Source organism: Equus przewalskii, chromosome 3, assembly GCF_037783145.1.
Source record: "Equus przewalskii isolate Varuska chromosome 3, EquPr2, whole genome shotgun sequence".
NCBI lineage: Eukaryota > Metazoa > Chordata > Mammalia > Perissodactyla > Equidae > Equus > Equus przewalskii.
The window spans coordinates 33,640,917-33,660,590 of record NC_091833.1 but is presented as its reverse complement, the minus strand read 5'-3'; the positions used below and the strand labels follow the sequence as shown (position 1 = coordinate 33,660,590).

At 52.1% G+C, this 19,674-nt stretch overlaps 1 long non-coding RNA gene across 8 annotated transcripts in view; it reads left to right on the top strand.

Moving 5' to 3' along the window:
* LOC139082254 (uncharacterized) overlaps positions 1-15,900 on the top strand; it is a 93,506-nt gene extending 77,606 nt beyond the window's left edge. Inside the window, exons 1-8 of one of the 8 annotated variants that reach the window (XR_011538066.1) lie at positions 1,381-3,596; positions 3,759-3,895; positions 4,476-4,579; positions 5,663-5,723; positions 6,122-6,961; positions 12,079-12,245; positions 13,056-13,549; positions 14,383-15,900. This is a non-coding gene — a long non-coding RNA (uncharacterized lncRNA). Of the gene's footprint in view, positions 1-1,376; positions 3,597-3,758; positions 3,896-4,475; positions 4,580-5,662; positions 5,724-6,121; positions 6,962-12,078; positions 12,246-13,055 lie in introns of those variants that run through there. The other 7 variants (XR_011538064.1, XR_011538067.1, XR_011538068.1 and 4 more) reach the window with 7 other exon arrangements.
* Positions 15,901-19,674: the final 3,774 nt, after the last annotated feature.

Genomic DNA, 19,674 nt, shown 5'->3' with positions numbered 1-19,674 from the left:
ATGGATTGTGCTGGAAAGCTGTCCATCTTCTCATGGAAGTGCCCAGACAGAGGGACTGCACCTCCAGGGTCAACCTGTTCCAGGCTCCCCAGGAGAGGGTGGGCGCTGGAAGACAGCGCCAGAGGCCGCCCCGTCCTCGGAGTCGGCGCATTCCCGCATCCTGGTGCCCGCTCCTGTGTGATTTTTGGCTGAGCTGAGCCTATTTTCATCACAGTCTCCTCTGGTTCCAGCATTTCAGCTTGGGCTTCCTGTTTCCTAAAACAGTTCTGGTAAAGAAACAAAGGGAGTGAAACTTTTTCCCCTTAGCTCTTGGGTTTTCATAACCAGCCTCAGAAAGAGGCGCCCCTAATGTGGCCTGGGCTGACAGGAGGCCGGTGGAGGCGGGGCCTGGCTGTGGGCTTCAGACCCCAGCTCAGCCGCTTCCTAGCCATGCAGCCACCGAGACTCGGCTCTCTGATCTGTAAAACGGGCGTGCGATGGCACCTCCACAGAGGGGCCTGGCGGAGTGTGGCGGGTCATCTGTGTTAACCCCTGTGAGGTACTGAGCCTGGCCTGTTGGAAGTCCCCGGTAAACATCAACTGTGACAATTACTGCTCATGCATGGTTAGTACCAGCTGAAGTTTATTTGTCAGTGCCAACCACCAGTTAAGAAGTGCCATAAAAACATCCGTGCCTCGGTCTAGAGGACACCGCAGAGGAAGGATGGGGATGGGGTCAGGTGTGCTGGGCATCCTTCATCCTCAGCACCTCTTGACTGCTGCCCCCCAAAGCCCCCAGCTGCACTGAGTGTTAACGAGCCTCTTTGCTTTGGAGCGTGTGTTTTCTGCAAGACATCCTCTCTTCCCCTGTCCTCCTAGCCCCGTGAAGTAGGAATGAGTCTGAGGGTGAGGCGATAGAGCCAGCTTTAGAGGTCTGGAGATTGGCTGGTGCTGTCTGAGCCAGCAAGGGCCAGGAGAGAGGCTGTGACTCACATCGCTGGGTCTGATGCCCCCAGACCTAGTGCTCGGAGCCCCTAATTGCCCAGTTCCTTGGGGGCATCGGGCAGTGGATTCGCTCCCTGCACTCCTGCGGCTGGATTTCCGTAGCGCGCGGCTCAGGCTGCTTGTGAGTTCACTCCAGGCGGAACGGAAACCGGCACAACCCACGGATTCACGGTGTCTTTCTCTCCGTGCGGGTTTGAGATCACGGGGCAGCCACCCCCATAAAGCTCCCGCAGAGGAGCCAAAGGGCAGGAAGCTGAGTTTGTCCTGTCGCCACCTGGTGGCGCCACCGCGGCTGCAGGACCCAGCCGCTGCCGCCTGGACTCACGGCGTGTGGCGTGCGGGCCGGTGTAGATGAGGCCATCTGCACTGTGGCCCCTCCCAGCGTGAGGCTGCAGACCCTTGCGGACCGGGTGGACAGGGCGTGTCTGGCTTACGAGCACCTCTCTCTGTCTCTCTGTCACTGTCTCTGTCTGTCTGTCTGTCTCTGTTCCCCCATCTCTTTCTCTCTCTCTCTCTCTTTCTCTGTCTCTATTTCCTCACTCTGTCTCTCTCTTCCTCTCTCTGTCTCTCTACTCTCCCATCTCTCTTTCTCTCTCTCTGTCTCTGTCTCTCTCTCTTCGTCTCTCCCTCCACCTCTCTCTCTGTCTCTCAGCAGGGACAGGCCCCTCTTTTTTGTCAAGGCTGGTAGTGAGGACCCCATTGAGGCAGCAGGCCCCCCCAGGTCAGCCATCACCTCCCAGTCTGCACCTCAAGGTGGCTTCCTCCTCCGTAATCTGTGTTGGGTTTGCAGACCCATGGGTGGGCTCAGCCCTTCTTTCTGCCTGATCTCAGAGGGCAGGGCCAAGTGATCCTGGTGACCCTGGTGGACAGGCTGACACTTGACTGTAAATTGGATAGAACCGGCTGCGAAAGGAAAGCAGGTTTTCGGTTTATTTATAGAGATCATGATGCTACACTCAGTGCAGTGGGACGTTGGTGTGAAAATAAAAAATGAACGAGAAGACTATTAAAATAACTGGCTTTTCTCGCTGTGACTGCAGCACAAGAATCGGGCCACCTCTGTCTGCTGAATCCGGTCTCAGAGCCTGTCCCTCAGGTCCGGAGCCAGCACAGAAGGGCCTCCGATGGGGGAGACCAAATAGCTGTGTGTGTGTGTGGGGGGGTTGTTTTGTTTTGCACTTTCCTACTTTTTGAAAGTCCTTTCCCAGGAAATACCAAATGGGAGGAGAGCAGGCAAAGGAAAATTCCTCCTAGCGCTTCAGCAGTGAGGTTTCTGTTTATCAGTGGGCTTCATTTTTTGCAGTGGTTTTAGGGTTACAGAAAAAACGAGCAGAGAGATGGAGTTGCTACCCCTGTCCTGGCCGCTGCCTCAGTTTCCCCACCAGTAACATGCTGCGTTGGTGTTTGGAACATTCGGTGCAACGACGAGGCAGGATCGATACATAGTTATAAAGTCAAGTCCATAGTGTACTGGAGGGCTTGCTCTTGGTGATGTCTGTTCTATGGGTTTGGACAAACGCATGGTGTCACGTACCCCCCCTTACAGTGTCAGCCGTATGAGTTTCACTGCCCCCAAAATCCCACAATATTTTAAGACAACTTAAAAAAAAAGAAATCGGAGCTGTCCCAATCTCAGAGCTACATAAATGTCCTCGGAACTGGGTACCCGACAAACACGCACATGAGACCCCATCCTCCACAGGCCGAGCAGGGGCCGGCCGGAGGGTGTGTTAGGGGCCACCGGAGGCTGGAACCGGCTCAGGAAGGAGTGGAGAATAATATGGGGGCCCGTAGAGATAATCATGTTAGTGTATGTTCTCATCTTAGAAGAAAAGGAAAGGAACGTCCTCAGGCAGGCGGGCGCTGGCCCACGGAGGAGGGCTACACCGCCCTCCTGGATTTAGGAGGGGAGCTTTTGGGGTGCGAGGGGCTTACTGATTCTCGTTTACAAAGCATCTGCTGTTGACGTGTTGCCACATGGGCGACACGTCTGCTGCCGGAATGTGTCCTCCCTCCCCGGGCAGCGGCACGGTGCGAACGCAGAACCGCCAGCAGCCTTTGCTCTGGGATGGAGAGGTGACAAATCTCTCTTGCTTTCTGTGGGTTCAGGCGAAGTGAGGGGTGGGCTGGCTCTCAGGTCCACGTGGCAGCGGCTCACTGAAATGGCACTTGCCGCTCCTGGAGCATCTTCCGGGAGAGCCAAGAAGCCTCGGCTTGTGCTGGCCTCTGTCCTAAAATAGACTCCCACAGTCCCCACTTCCAAAGTTTAGGGCCCCCGGTGGTGTTTGTGTGTAAATGAGACCTGTCGCGTCTGCGTGTGCCTGACTCACGGCTCTAACTCATTATAAGTTCTCTCCTGCGAGGCGGGGGCTCTGCGGTTCCTGGGTGCCGGTGCCTTCCTTTCCCACCCAGAGACAGTCGGGCAGCGTCCAGACTGTTCTCCAAAACCTCTCTGTGCTTTGAAGACATTCATCTCTGCCATTTTTCCTTCCTGCACTCCATGGCTTTGGCGTTGAGTAAGACGAAGAAGCCCGAATTCGTAATTCGTCCCTGAGACCCTGAAAACACGCACCCCTGGCTTTCTTCAGACAGCGGCTGCCTGTCGCTAGCAGGTCAGCTGAAATCAGACATTAGGGATGCAGGGTCTGTGGGGGGAGCTGCTGTTGGTGGCCAAAATGGTTCTAAATATTAAAAATAGGTTAATTTACTATATTCCCTGCATTTGCCCTTCCAGCTGAAATTTTCCTCACTTTTTTTCCCTTTCACTTTATTAGGTTAATAAAACTCCGTTTTCAAGCATTTCGCTGCCCCAGGAGGGCAATGAGCCCCACGTCCAGTGCATCAAGTTCCTAATGAGTGGCCCTGGAGGCGGCAGCCCATCCATTCCAGAAGTTCGCTCTGCCTCGTAAAGGTGAGACCCACGGGCGGCGGCACTGTATATTTGGTCTGTTGGTTTCCCAAATTCTCTTGCCAGCTCAACTGTCACTTCTCGGGATTTATACGGGGCCGACAGCACCACGGGGCAGCTCCCCTCTGCAGCGGAACCCTCCTCCCCTGCCCGCCCCTCACACACACCACACACTACGAGCCATAAAATAATGTTACTGCAATAAAATGCAATAGAAATGTGTCGATGCCAGCAGTTTGGAACATTCCAGCAAAAGGGCTGTGGGAAATGCCTTCGTTTACATTAAGGAGGGAAGCGCTGGCAGAACAGGGGATAAAATAGTGTGAAAAAGGCTTTTAGTAAGAAGAAATAGTCTGGTATTTAAAATAAATAAATTAAAAATAAAATGGTGTGTGTGTGTGTGTGTGTGTGTGTGTGCAGTCTCTAAATTCTTTTTACACATACATTTCTGCTTTCCCTGGTTCATTTTTGGTGTTTCAGAGAGAGACTGGTGAAGAAGAAAAGTGGATGTCACTGGCCGTCCGGGCCTGGGGACTGGGTCTTGTGTCTTTCTAGAACATTCTTCTTTTTCTTCACCCTGCAGTCTCTCTTGCCTTCGCCGAGTTGTCAGGACTCAGCTGCTCCAGGCTTGGGGCCGTGTCTGCCCCGACATGGTTGGAAGACCAGACTGAGCCCCGAGAGCTCCAGGTACCCACATGAGCTGGCGGCCGGGGAACCAGAGCGAGGCGGTGGGTGGGGCGGGCGCTGGGTGTTGGGGTGCCCCCGACAGCCCTGCCTTGTAGGCTTTTGTAATTAGTGTCCTGGTTCCTCTTCTCTGGTCGGAGCCTCCAGGAAACAGCTCGCCTCTAACGAACGGCTCTCTTGCGGGGCATGTGCTAATAAATGGCTCCATGCGCCCTCTAACTGCTTCTACCTCTCCTTCCAGCTGCCCGCCGTGCCTAGAGTGTGGGAGGGACGGCGCATGGAGGGGAGGTGGTGCTTCCTCTGCAAGCAGTAGGGGGACAACGGGACGGCCGTCTTGCCTTCCCGGGGGTGTCCGCTGCGCTTAATCACCCACTTGGCCACCAGGCCAGTGAACAGACCCCATCCAAACAGTTGGCTGGGACCTAGGGGACTTCTTTTAACCCCTGGGATGAGGAGCGATGAGACCTCTCCCAGGCTATGCGGGAGTGGTAAGGATGGCTGTCGGTCTTCTGCAATCTCCTTGCACGTGTGGAGGAGGAGGATTCTGGAAGGTGTCTGAGGTCGAGTGGAGCGTCCGTGGCTGGCTCACCCACGGGGAGACTGGCACCAGCCGGCACCTCCGTTCTTCAACGTGAGGAAGACACAACGTAAATTGCATTGCCCTCAGCAGTGACCTCAGAGTGTCCCCACACCCCAGAACTTGCACCCCAGCCTTGCACACTCTTGCCTGTTCCCGCCAGGCCCAAGGATTTCTCGGCCGTGTCGGTGCCTTAGAGTCCGCATACGGGAGGCCAGGAGCAGCCGTTTGGATTGGGGCTCGGAGGGAGCAGGCCTGGTCACGCCCCTGAAGCCCCTCCACCGGGGGCTGCCCTTTCGGGGTCTCCCCGGTCCCATCTCCAGGCGACAGGGGCCTGGCTCCTGCGCACAGGTTCCCACGAGGGGCTCCCCTGCTCCCCCGCACGCCCCTCTTCCCGGGCCCTCGCTGAGCATTAGATTATCTTCTGAAAATATACTCTGAAGGGTCTTTGTTTTGTTTTATTTTCACTACTTGACACTCTTGAATAAAGGAGGCCATTTGTCTTTTAGGCAGAAGGATTTCAACAGTTAAACTGCACACTTTGAGAGGATTGAGGCTCCATGCGCAGAGGTAGTTTTGATTTTTTTCGTCACGAGTTTATTCTTGTCTCCGCTTCCCCCTTAACTCTGCAGCTTCTCCCCCCCCCACCCCCCAACTAATCCTCCATCTGCAGTGCCCTCCAGCCCCCTCGGGTCCAGCCCACCTCCAGCTCCGCAGACTGAAAGGAGCATTCACGCCCGGGCCATCTGTTTGTTTAAGCTCACCCGTGTTAGTCCATGTTAAATGCAACAGAATGGAGAAAAATGTAATTCTCTGTCGGCTTTTGATCAAAGAGAGGACTTTAAAAAAAAAATTCAAGATGGATTTCTGAAGGACAATGTTATACACATTCTGTGTGTTTCTGAGCTTCAGTGTTTAGTTGATTTGGGGGGAAAAAACCCTTTTTTTAAATCTCTTTTTGATCCCAGGGAGAAAACACTCTCACAGACACATCTCGGCACCACAGACGTTGCAGGACGGCACTTTTCCCCAGGCTCCTCAGCTGTGAAGCGTAAGGGTGTTGCCTTTAAATGGATCAACAACGCGAGAGAATTTGAAAGACGGCCCAGCAGCAACGTGCAAACCCTGTCTTGCTTCTGTGGGCATTCAAGGCAGCGTCACTCTTGTTTGGGGCTAATTCAGGACGAGGATGCTCGCCCCCGCTCAGAAACACGCACACGTCCACGCTCGCTCCATCCATCTCGGGTTCGCGACCAGTCATTAAATGTACAATCTCCCCCACTCCCTCCGCTTCAGAGCAAATGCAAATAAAAATCGCTTAAAATGGTTAACATTTCCTGTCACTGAAGGCATTCGTTCGAGGTGGGGGTCGCTGAGTTTTAAAGTGTATTTTCATAGGAAGACTCAATTCAGACCCGTGGCAGGAACTCAGACCGTTTGGCAGAGGGAATTTCGGGGTTTTCGATAAGCCTCCATCCGTGGCAGTCAGTCGAATGATCCTTTATATTCTGTGGTTGTAGGAGAGAAATAGCCAAATTCGAACTTAGATTAACCTGGGGCCCAGCTCAGCTCACAGGAAAAAATTAAAATATGTTCTCTCCCCCCACCTTCTCCTTCCCGCACTCTCTTTTCCTTTATTGGAGAAAAACCCCAAATTTGGTGTTTTAATTTGTGGTGTTTCCTCTATTGACTGTTTAGCTAGTGATTTTGCCAACTTCCTGGATGTTCATTTCTGATTCTGCACAAAAGAGCCACATTTCCTTTTGAAATCAGGACCAGGAGACAGACAGCTGCAGACACTGGAAATTGTGAGTACCCGGTCTTTCTCCTGCGCCTCTCTGACCCCGTTCGCCCGCCCTGTCCTGCCTCTCCTTTCTCTCTCTACCAGTTAACTGTCCCTGGGGCTCCCCGCCGGAGCCCCTCCGGTCAGCCCTCAGCGCCATTCCCCACTCTTAGGAAAAGAGACTCTACAATTTCTACACAAACATGGGGAAGGAAGGGCGGGCGAGCGTGCTTAGCAATCGCAGTGACTTCAGTTTTCATTTTAAGGCTCCGAAAGATGGAGAAAGTAAACAGGAGCAGGCTGGTTTATTTCAGGGGCGAACAGTGAGTCCCTACTGAATTTGCCTAATAAAGTGAATTTTTAAAATATTCCTTTTCTCATTTCATTCCAGCAGAAAACGAGTTTGCCTTTATAATGTCCAGACCTTTCAAACTCTATTGAGTGAGAAATTAAGTTACAAAATGTAAATACTTTGGTAGATACACATATATATGAAATGAATATATATCTGTGAAATGAAGTAATTTGTGACTGTAACATAACAGTGAACCTGACTTTAGGCTCCTAGGACGCTTAAAAATTTTTATGATCTGTAATAAAGGAAAGTAAGGTTCAGCGAGAATGCTTCTTTTTTAAAATGGGGGAGTTGTGATACTTAAAAAATTTAATTGTAATTTTCATTGAACATAAATTGTCTATGTTTTTAAATCTCCCGAGCATCTTGTCAAGGATTTACAAGGGAGGATTGTAAAGAAAACATATGTTAATATTCTGGGCCACAATTGACTTCTTTCCTTTCCATGAAACTATTCCAAGGGGTATGGGAAATTGTAAAACAATGTTGTTCTCTCAGGAAACAGATACCCTGACTTTAATTACCAAGAGAAAGCAATTAATGCTCAAATTTCAAGGCAGATCCAGTGATCAGCGAGGAGCAGGAAGGAGGGAAGCAAGACACTTATTTGCATAAGAAAATCCAGAAATCGACATCAGGCAGATGTATAATCGGAATGTGATTATATTTATAAGGAAGAGTTACATAAACTTCAAAAATGGTAGTTGTTTTGCTTAAGTGCCTGAAAAAAGAATTTAGAATAATATTTGGGTTATCCCAGTTTTGTGCTCTTGTGTTCGAGAAGCCTTGTTAGGTTAAAGAAATCCAAATGCGCGATGTGTGTGCGAGTGTGTTTGTGCGAGTGTGTTTGTGTGCGTCTCCTCTACGCCCCCAGCCCTGAGGAAATGCGGGGAGAAAAACGTGAGAGCTGACCAGTGCAAAAACCCCTTCTCTGCAGAAATTTATAACTGACATAAAACTCTTAGAAATTAAAAATAGCACTTCCCTTACTTTTTTTCCTTTTTGTGGGGTTATCGCGGGGATAGGGCGATGGGCTGGAGACACTTTTCAAAACTGCTCCAGACCAGAGGTGTGAAAAAAAGGCTATTGCCACTTTCCTGCACTTTTGATAAGAGCGTCTTGTTCTTGTTCTCGGTCCGTGAAGCTGTGTCATGGTACATCTTAAATATATTTTCTAGGCTTTCTAATTTGCATTGCCGAAACAGAAACCTTTTCCTTCTCAGGGAGGGTCCCCTGTTGTCCAGTAGATGGCGATGTTACTTCTAGAGTGATCATGGGGGTGGGGGTGGGGAGGGTGGTTTAGCCCGAATCGTGTCAGGTCCCCCCTCACCTCTCTAAGAGGGTGACCAGTGAGCTCTAAAGGGAAGAAGAGAAACTTTCTGAGGCCTCGCCTGAAACGTGCCACACCATCCAGGAGTATTTAAGTATTTAAGCCAAATGTTAATTACCAGTGTCTCTCCCTTGACGGCGCCCAGCTAGAGTTCAAAGAAATACTTCCCGGAAATGTTCGAGATAAAGAAGGAAGAAGCTTAGCCGCTATTTCAATATTTTATCCATTGCCTGTCTATGTTTTAAGAAATAAAAGATATCCTTAACGATCTTCCTATAATAGCTATGAAGGATGTACAGGTTACAGTACTTCATGGAATTTTATATGCGTACAAATGGCCAATTAAAATCAGGAATGTGCACATAATGATATTGGAGTCTCCCCTTCTCAAAAAAGTGTCTCCTTTTGTTGTGGTGAACGTATGTGGGAACATCCACCCTGGATGCTGTATTTCACTGTATCAGCACCTGCTAAAATGGTATCACCAGCTTTTTACAGCTTTTAAACCACCTCCCAGGAATGACTGCAGGATAACCCCTCCTCCGCTCCCACTGGGAAAAGTTCCTGCTTTATTTCAAAAGCAAACAAACATTTTTCTATCCCCATCTCTTGCTAGAGCGAATCTCAAATAATGATGAACACATTCGTCAACATATTTAATGCTAAAATGGTTTTCAAACATTTTAAAACATGATTTCCACGTTTTGATCCTTCAAGGGAGAACGCGATGTGTTTTATGGAATAATTTGCCATAGCATTTTTTTAAATTTAAACAGAAATAGTGCTCATGTTGACAACTATTTTAAATAAACTGAGATTCCGCAACAGCAACAAAAAGATTTCTTTCTTTTCCTAAAAATGATGCTATCATTTGTCCTTGGAAAAGAAAAAGATGCAGGGGAATTCATTTGGCTCCAAATGTAAAATACTATTTTAAGACACAGAAATATATAAACGGGGTACCGCACACCGACTTACTGCAGCACGTGTGGTAGTAATTAATCATGTATTGTTCTTTGAAAATTTAATTGAATGACATGCCAACTTTTATACCTGTATGTATTTCCAAACTGGGAAGTGACCCACTATTCATAACTCAAGTCTGCGTATTAATAAAATGATCGTGCAAAAAACCAGCTGTTTAAATAAATTCTGTTCTGCTTTAAAGATTTTGCCCTTTGGGGAGAGAGTCATTTAAGTATTGAGTGGCAGTGACCAGGGAACAATAGTTAAAATGAAAATAAATCTTCCTGAAACTTGTTCTAATTTTCTTGAGCAAGATACTAACCCATAAAAAATAAACACTGTTTATTGAACCATGTTTGTATCAAGTGAACCTCTGTAAAATGATACGACGAAAATCTGAACTTGCCCGTCCCCAGCACTTTGTTTCCCCAGCAGAACAGGGAGCGCCATTTGAGACACAGAAACTGAAGAAAATAAAATTAGTCATTCTGGAGAGAGACCCATTCAGACTTGTGCAGGCCCAGGGAGGTGATCGTATTAGAATTAACACAAAAAAATGTGTGTCACTTGGCACCTTGGCTTACGGGATAATTTAATTACACCACCCATTAATGTTGACTTACATTTCTGCTCCGGCCAACCTTCTTATGATCTTGTTTATTTCCAGAAATCACGTTTGTGACAGCTCTAACAGGCCATTCAACAGCGAACATTTTCTCATTTAGTTGAAAATATTTCAGGTTTCAGAAACCCAGCAAGGAAAAGCACTTTCAGACCATGTATATGAATAAACTTGTCCGGGGCAAGATTTTTTAGAAAATGAATTCAACCAGCCTATTTGACCAATTTCAGCCTAAAATATTTTTATGTTTCGATTTGCCAATCAGGCTGATAGGACCTCAGCTGAGGCAAAGATTATTGCCTCTTCTGGGCTATATATATTATATATATATTTTGCTTTGTTTTGTTTTTGGTGGAAGGGTATAACGTGGACTGGGTACCATCTTTGCGCATGGGTTTACAGAGATGCACGGAAGCCTGCGTTGCCAGCCAGCACGTCGGACTGACTGCACACAGCACCAGCTGGAGTGACGGCCCTATTGTAAATTCCTAGTCCTGTATTTGTAAACTTTCCGTTTTCTGTTTTTTGAGAAGTCACGTTTGATCTCCGCCAGTGAAGGTGGGGGGCATATTTATTTCTCTCTTAACAGCTGAATGCAATCAGGGTGCTTATTTTGTGTTGTGTTTTAGTTAAAAGGTAAAAGAGAAGAGACAAACACACCCAAACAAACCAGAAGACGCATTTAGTACCCAGTCTCCCATCCCGAGCAGACAGTGCCGTCAGCGGGGGAGTCGTGCTGGCGGGCACCACGCGTTTCCCCGCCTCTCCCGTGAAATTCCCCTGGAAGGAGATGGGGAGTTGTGGGGATTCCGTTTAAGGGTCAGCTAACGTGTTTAAGCTGCGTGTCAGGAAAAAGGAGGCTGAGATCCTTTGTGCAAACAACCGCCAGAAACGCAAACGCCTGCCTGTCTCTCAGAAACGAGCTTGCCCAACGTCTTCCGAGGGGTCTGGAGAAATGAGCACTTGAGGCCACCCTTTCAGTGGCCTTGCCGTCACAGCCTCTGTGGGAGGCATCCAGGCAGGAGCTATGCGAGGGCCCAAAACATTCCGGGGTGAATCTCCTCCAGGAGAGGGTCGGGCACCCAGGTCTGTCCCCGGGCTGTGGCCGAGCCTGCTTGGTGAGGAGACGGAACGCATCCCCGTCCCGGCAGCTGTCGCATGTCCACAGAGCAGGAGCTCGCCCAGTTCCACAGCGCTGGAGGCCCAGCCTGGACACGGGCTCAGACAGTGCCCTGCTGCTCTTACACGGCAGTGGCACGCCCTGATGTCCCCATAGCACCACACTTTCTTGGAATCCTAATCTCGGACACTCGGTCATTTAGCAGATTCCTTACTTTTCTGAGGTGTGAGTTGACTGTCTCCTCCACCTGGAATCTGGGCGTCATGATCGCTGCATACTTACAACAAGGGTTGATATTTATCCAGAGGCTGCGATGGGACAGGTGTTGCCTGGGATAACAGGATGGCGCCTCCCAATAGGTCGCTGGGGTAGGGAGTGTCATTATCTCTATTTGACATTCAGGAACTGAGTCCCCGGGAGGTTGGGTGGAACCCCCAAAGTGCCACAGCTCATGTGGCCTGGTGGGGAGGACTGGGCATCTGAATCCAGCTAGCTGGATCACAGACCCCACTTTCTTAACCAGGGCCTCCGAGTGCATTGCTAAATCAGTGTTTGTTGAGTGACTAGATGAATGGGTGACTTTGAGAGGCAGTGGGGTGTAATGCCCGGAGTGAAGTTTTCAGAGCAAGGCAGATTTGGGTTCAAAGAGGGCTCCACTCCTCATTTGTTGTGACCTTGGCGAATGCCTTAAATTTTCTGAGCCTCGGTTCCTCCTACATAAAATTGAGCTGGTCATCTTCCTTTTTCAGACTGTGAGGCCTTAAGGTTGTGAATGAAGAGGCTGGGACCATATAATGTGCTGGATAAAGACTGCGTCACCACCGTCTCTGGGCCAGTTCCCGGAAGCCCGGAAATAAATGGGCAGATGGGCTGCCCGGCATCGCATCTCGGCCACCTGCGACCTGAGCGACCCTGGGTAAGTCTTTTGGACTTTGCTGGGTCTTGGTTTTCTTTTCTGTTTCTGCCTCAAAGGCTGGCAGAAGGAAGGAGAGCCAGGCACATAATAAATACCAAGCACACGTCCGCCCGGTGGCCCCACGAGGGCGTTTCCACATCCCTGTGGCGCTCTCTGCTCATGGCTGCCACGGGAAGCGGGGCCCACAGACCAGCAGTGTCAGCACGGCCTGGGAGCCTGTTGGAAATGCAGAGCCTCAGGCCCCACCAGCCCTCCTGAGCCAGAACCAGGGCCTGGCGCACACTGGCCTGGCCACTGGAGATGCGATGCCCTGGAGCAAGTGGGGGACAGAGGCCACCTGTCTCTGAGGGGGCTGTGGCCCTGGAGCTCCCTCTCTGCGAGCTGCCCGCCCTCAGCCCCTCCCTCATCCTCCAGCATCTGCTCTGGCCGCAGGGGCTGCATTTCGAGGCTCTGGGTCACCCCGCTTCTGGCAGGGTCTGGGCTGAGAGGCACAGGAGAGAGGCCAGAGGGAGGGCTGGAGGAGGGGGGGGGTCCCTCCCTCCCCCTCCCCCCACCGTCTCCTCCTCCCAGCTTGCTCTCAGCAACGGTGCTGCTCGCTCCCTGGGACAGGCCCGGGCCAACCCTGGCTGCTCTCTGTCCCTCCAGCCCAGGGGCGCTACCTGCTTCAGGACAGTGCTTGTCCCCCGGGCTCTGCTGGTTGCCGCTGAGCTTTTCCATTGCCAGAGCAACAATTTCCACGTATTGAATTCTCTGTTCTAAATACTCAGCGAAGTTTCTGTTTTTCTTGGTTGGATCTTGTGTTCCACCCAGGCTCACGCCGCAAAGGGTAGGGGTCTTGGAGTCACATGGTTTGGACAAGTCCTGCTGACTTGTGCTGCGACCCTGGACAAGTCACTCTTCAGACACCCAGGGAGGAACCGGGCTCAGTGAGGCCCCTTCTCGCCCACTCCGAGGCCTCCTCTGGCCCTGGCCCAGGCCGTCCTGGCCCGCAGCAGCTGGAATGCATGAATGGCCTCAGGTCTTCACCCTTCCCTGGTCAAGCCCTTTGCCGAGGGCTCTGTTGCTCCTTCTACCAAGAGGCGGGTAGATTTCCTCGTCCCCGGCGTCTGGGTTTCACCATCTGACTTGCAGTGGGATGTGCAGACATCGTGCGAGCAGAGGCTTGGAGAAACACTCACCTGTTCCCACTAGCCATCCTGCGCCTCTGCCGTCAGCGTGAGAAATGCGCGTGCTGGCCCGAGGAAGGACGAGAGGTACGCAGAGGGAGTCGCCCGTTCACCCCAGCGGAACTCATGGCTGCGTGAGTAAGTCAGCCCAGCCAACGTCAGCAGGGACACCTGGCTGACCGCCCCAGATGCACCAGCAGTAAATGCCATCCTCACACGCCCCGAGGTTTTGTGCTTTTCTCACGCAGCATGAGTGTGGGAAGAGCTGACTGATGCATCATCGCCAGGGGGATGAGCAGCTCACTTCCTATTGCTCCAGAGGCAGGAGATGTGGGATAAACTGGCACTGAGAACAATGTGTGTGGAGCCAGGCAGACCTAGACTGGGATTCCAGCTCTGCCCCTTCCTGATGGGTGTCCTGGGGACAGTCGGTGTTTCTCTGGGCCTCGGTTTTGTCCTCTTTAGAATGTGGATAATAATAGAACTTACCTCATGGGGGGTGTAGGGATTGAGATGATGTATGTAAAGTACCTAGAACATAGTTAGCACTTAGTAAATGTGATCATTATTATAAGCAGAAGTAATGATAACACTGTTATAAACAACCACCACCACAATCCAGCCTTTGACTTCCTCTCTCCACTCCCTGACACGTGCCCACAACTTGTCATTCCTCAAACTCTCTATGTACTCTTATGCCTCAGTGCCTTTGCACATGCCATTCCTTCTCCTCCGACTAGTGAATCTCCTCCTTTCTTCAAGACCCCACTTAAGTGCAGCGAAAAACTGAAGGTTGATTATCTGAGCATTTCACTCTCCCTCCTGTCCTTTTTGGGTTGTTATATGCAAGAGCATATTTTTCCTTTAACTCTGGGTCATCTTGGGTTAGCCATCTCTCCGTTGCGGGGTGTGAGAGTTCTCTCACACCTGGGCCCACGTGATGAAACTCTCACGGTTGCATTTCCCCGAAGGTACGAGATGTAAGGCCACAGCATTGTGGCAGAAAAAACACTCACGTGGCAACACGAAACTTTGCTCTGCCAGATCTCCAAACACAAGGCCGCCAGGAAGCCCCGGCACTCACCGACTGTTCGGCTGGCCGGCCGCTCAGCGGGCAGCGGATCTTCATGGAGCAGCTGCTCTGCGCCAGGCCCTGGGGCGGCTCTGGGTTTACAGCTCTGAACAACAGTAAGGTCATTCCGTGGCGCCCACAGTCCCTCGGGAGGACAGACAGGGCCTGGGCCGCTGCAGGCAATGGGGGAGCTGTTTGATGGGGCAGTGGGCGTCTGAGTGGAGATGTGAGGAGTCAGCCTGGAGGGGGGCGGGGCAGGGGTATCCCAGGCACTGGGGAGGGGGGCTGGGACCTCCCAGTGGGCCAAACGGGAGAGTGGACTGTGAGGGGCCGTGCTCGGAGGGCCTGGTGAGGCCAGAGCACAGAGGCCAGGGCGGGTGACTGTGCAGGAGCAAGCAGGTGAGGTCTGGTCGCCCCCATTCTGCAGACGGAGACACCCAGAGCCTCTCCTGTCCTGAGAGGCATCTCCATTAGCCACCACGTGGGGAGGAAAGGACAGGTCCAGGGGTGCTGCACTGGGTGTCACATTTTGGGAAACCTGGAGGCTGGTTTCACCAAGGAGATAACCAAATAACTAAAATAAAATAAACAAATAAATAAATAGTGAGTAGAGGCAGCTCACTTTCTGGCGTCGCCAAGAAGACAGAGAACATTGTGATTGGATGGCATTGCTGTCAATCACCTCAGATAGGCAAAGGGGAGGCGGGGCCCTGGCCTGGGTGGGAGTTGTTTCCATTGAGACTGGCTCTAACCCCTTGTGTTTGCTCCTCAAAGATGCGGGGGTGGTGGCAGCTCCTTAGGTTCAGATGCACGTGGGTAGATCAGTTGGGAACTTGTTCAACCGAAAACGACAGCGGGGCTGGTCGTCTCAGGCAGGGGAGGCTGGAGGCAGGTTGTCGGGCAGGGACCCCGGCTTCATCCATCTTTTGAGCTCTGTGCCTGTAGGCACACATGACAAGGTGAGCACCACAGCTAGGAGGCTCATGTCCCAATCCAGGAAGGATAGAGTGAAGGGGGAAGACGCACTGTCTTGTTCTGCAAGGACTGTCTTTCGGCAGCTCACCTCCACCGCGTTGGCTGGGGCCATGTCACCTGACCACTCTCCACCGCAAAGGAGTCTGGGAAACTGCATATTTTCAGTCGGGTTCATTGCCAAGCCAAATAAAACCGGAATCCTGTCAACAAGGAGGAATGGGGTGGAGAGCAGATGTGGTCCGGCGACCAGCAGAGGGCCGAGACCGGCGTGGGTCAGGGCTGACTCCTGCGCGATGCTCCCTGGATGCAAAGATGAGAGTGACACTTCTCTTTACAAAAACCCTTCTGATGAGGTGCTTCTCTCTTAGCATTCTGAATATTTCACTCACGGCCTCATTATAAATAAAATGAATTAATGTGTTTCTGCGAGTTTGGAAAATAAGGAATCGGTGTTTTTGGCCAAGACGTCCCTTCAGGTAGGTAGCTTCTTTTATAGCTGTCATTTTACAGAGAAGGAAACTGAGGCACAGAAAGGTTGGGGGATTTGACCAGAGTTACCAGGGGGTGAGCATCAGAGTGGGGTGTGGACTGCAAGCGCCCGCCCGCCCCATAGCCCTACAACCCCAGCCTGTGGTGGTGAGGGCGCCCTGGGGGAAAGGCTCAGGGTGGCGCCCCTGGGTGCATGCGCTTGCTCAGGAGGTGGGTGCCGGCCCTCTGCATCACAGCCCTGGGGTGCCCACTGCTTCCCTCCTCTCCTGCTGCCCCCATGCCTCTTCTGGGCTCCCAGGTGACCCAGGATTTCCTGCAAGTCAGTTCTGTGAGCTCAGAGCCTGGCCCCGGGAGAGAATTCTCAGTGCTTCTGGCTGAGAGCCTCCGCCTGCCCTCGCTGTGCTCTGTGGGGCCGTGGAGAGAGCCCCAGGTGTGCCATCAGCCAGGTGCTCACACACACCCAGCTCCACACGTCTCAGCATGGTGGGCAAGACGCCGAGTCTCCCTCCGTTGTGTGAGTGGTCAGCTCAAGGCCCCTCACAGGGATGTTGTGAGGAACGAAAGAGGAAAGTGGGGCCCAGGGAAAGAGCACAGGAGCTGTGGTCACCATGGCAACGCACGCCTAGGTACAGGCCCTTGGGTACCATGAGGAGGCATCTATGAGAGTTATCATCTGTGGTCAGCATGGCAACGCACGCCCAGGTGCAGGCCCTTGGGTACCATGGGGAGGCATCTATGGGAGTTATCATCTGTGGTGACTACGGCAACTCACAGTCAGGTACCCTTGGGTACCACGGGGAGGCATCTATGGGGTGTGGGAAGATCAGCCCCTTTCTCGTGCTGTCACTTAATCCCTCTCAGCCTTGGATTCCTGGCCTGTATGTGAGAATGTTCCCCAGACTTCCCGCAAAGGGTTACTGTGAGTACTAGAAAGAAAACCATTTTGATAGTTCAGTTACTGAGCACTGGTCATCAGCCAGGACCTCTGCTAAACCTCTCTGGACCATCTCTTTCATACGTCCTGGCATCAGACCACACTTGCAGCCACGAGGAAAAAATGTCTGCCCAGCTTCTCCAGCTCTTTCCTGCCCAGCGAGCCTCTCTGGCCCTGGTGCCCTGTGCCCGGCACCAGGAGGCGGGTCCCAACCAGCGGCCCGTGCCTTCCCCGCTCACGGTTGATGCACACGTCTGTGAATGGGCAGGGGCAGTCCGGCCTCGTACCGCAACTCGTTCCTAGAAACCCAGTGGTAAAATGGGTGACAAAGCAGATGGGGAAAATACACTTAGAAATTACGCGACTGTAAAACTGTGTTCCTGAAACAGGGCTGTCTCTCAACGAGTGTGTCACTGATGGACAGCCCGCCAGAACCCAGCCCCACGTGGGGGCTTCACCTGGAGAAGAGTCGCCCCCAGCCCTGCACGGGGGCAGCTGGGAGCACATCCATCACCCCAGGGACCCTCCTTGACTGCAGACAAGCGCACTCTTCTGTCCCCCGAAATAGCTTTTTTGTCTTAGATCCACTTTATGATACACGTGGAGTTAGCAATCAGGCTCTCTTTGTAGCATATTGAGGGCTTTAAGGCATTATCTGGAGGAAAACGTTTTCTCCAGAGAACTGCTCGAGAACTCTCGTCCTCCTATAGCTTGCTTTCTCGGATGAGGGCCCAGAGCCTTCCAGAATTCATCTTCAGACCTCAGGCTCCTGTCCCAGGTGTTGAATTCACGTTCTTAGCTGCTGATGCTGTTTCTCTGTCACGAAAGGAATTTTGAAATAACAGCTTCCCTAGAGGACACAGGTGCCCATCAGGAGTGTGTTCAGCTTCAAGTCACACAGAGGTCATTGGCTCATGGCTCCTTCCTCCGTCTTCCACGCCAGCAACGCTGCATCTCTCTGCCCTCCTTTTGTCATCACTTCTCTTTCTCTGATCTCCTCTCTACCTCCCTCTTCCACAGTTAAGGACCCCCTGATTACATGGGGTCCACCCAGATAATCCAGGATAATCCCCCCATTGCAAGGTCAGCTGATTAGCAACCTTGGTTCCATCTGCAACTGTAATTCCCCTTTGCTATAAAACCTAACACTTCACAGGTTCTGGAGAGTAGGATGTGCATGCTTCTTGGAGGACATCATTGTGTCCACCACATTGCCATTACCTGGCCTGTCATGGTCTCAAGATGGCTGCTGCATCTCCAGACATCACGTCTGCGTTCAAGGGAAGAAAGGAGCAGAGGGTTTCCGGGACTATATCAGCTGGGTCTGTGCTTTTTGTCAGGAAAGCAAAAGCCTTCCCAGAAGTGTCCCAGCAGACTCCCTTTACATCTCATGGGTCACAACTGGGGCATTTGGCTGCCTCCAGCTGCAAGGGAGGCTGGTAAGTGACACAGTAGGCTTCTGGCCTCTAAATAAGGAGGCAGTGAGGGAGAAGATGGGCACCGAGCACTCCAGGAGGCACATCATCCGTGTCTGCTGCAGCCCCCTCTGAGCTCCCGAACTTATTTCAGCAAATCCTCACAGACTGGGCCCCAGGGGGCAGGAAGCGGTGGCCTCCAGGGCACGTCTGCAAAGCTTTCCAGCGGAATGTAGTTGACTCCCAGGGTCTTCTGGGGTTCCTACAAGGGAACTTTAAAGTCTGCCCCTGGAACTGTCGGGGAGGCTCCAGGCCTTGGAACGGGCTGTCCTGGGTTCTAGCACCTTCTTGACTTGAGAACGAGAGACACCGTGTGCAAGGCGCCCAGCACGTCTGGTTGCTGCTGGGTGCTCAGTACAGCACAGGTGCCACCCGGGGCAGGCGTGGGACCATGGGCTGGTGTGGCCGCGGGCCGGCCCGAGATGCAGGAACTGTTCTGGCCTCCACACGGCAATGGAGAAGGGGGTCTGCCCCGGGGCTTCCATTTGATGGGCAGTTCTGTTCTTACCAAAGGAGTCATGCACATATCCAACAGGGTGGCCTCATTAGGGGTTGTTAGCACATCAATGCCCTGTGTATTCTGCCTGGACACCCGGGACACAGCTCTGTGTTCCTGGCTGGGTTCTAGGACCCCTCACTGTTGATTTCCCCTCAAAACACACCGGCTCTACCCGAACTCATTCAGCTGACCTGGAGTTCCAGAAACAAATCTGGGGGCAGTGTGGGTCCCTCGTAGAGGCAGGAGCTACTGAGTACCCACTAGGCGAGCCCCTCGACCCCCACATGCCTCAAACAGCATGGTGCCTCCTCCAGCCCGTCTGGACACCACGTCCTCGAAACAATCTGGGAAATAAAACCAATTTGACTTACGCTTTTCAACTCTCCATCCACTGGTCACTGTGCCGCCATCCTGTGGGGACACAAAGAGGGACATGGTGAGACCCCACCCTCAAGAAGGAAAGGGACTCACAGAAAGAGAGAGAGCTCCCGAGTGTCAGGTCCTGGCACTGTGCAGGCGCTCTACTCCCATTAGTAACGCTGGGTGACGTTGGGCAGGTGACTTAACCTCTCTGAATCTCAATTACCTTGCCTTCGAGATGGGGCGACTAACAGCACCTCCCTCCTAGGGCCACTGTGAGGGACCATTGTATGGAAAGTGCACGGAAGGCTCCTGGCACGTGGAACGTGCTGTGCGGGGCTGGCTTTCACTCCTGAGCTCACTATCATTTCTGATGTACACTCAGCATTGGGGTTGAACCGAACCTCATGGCACAGCCCCACAGAGTGAGAATGGAATTTGAGTCAACTAGAGTCCTGC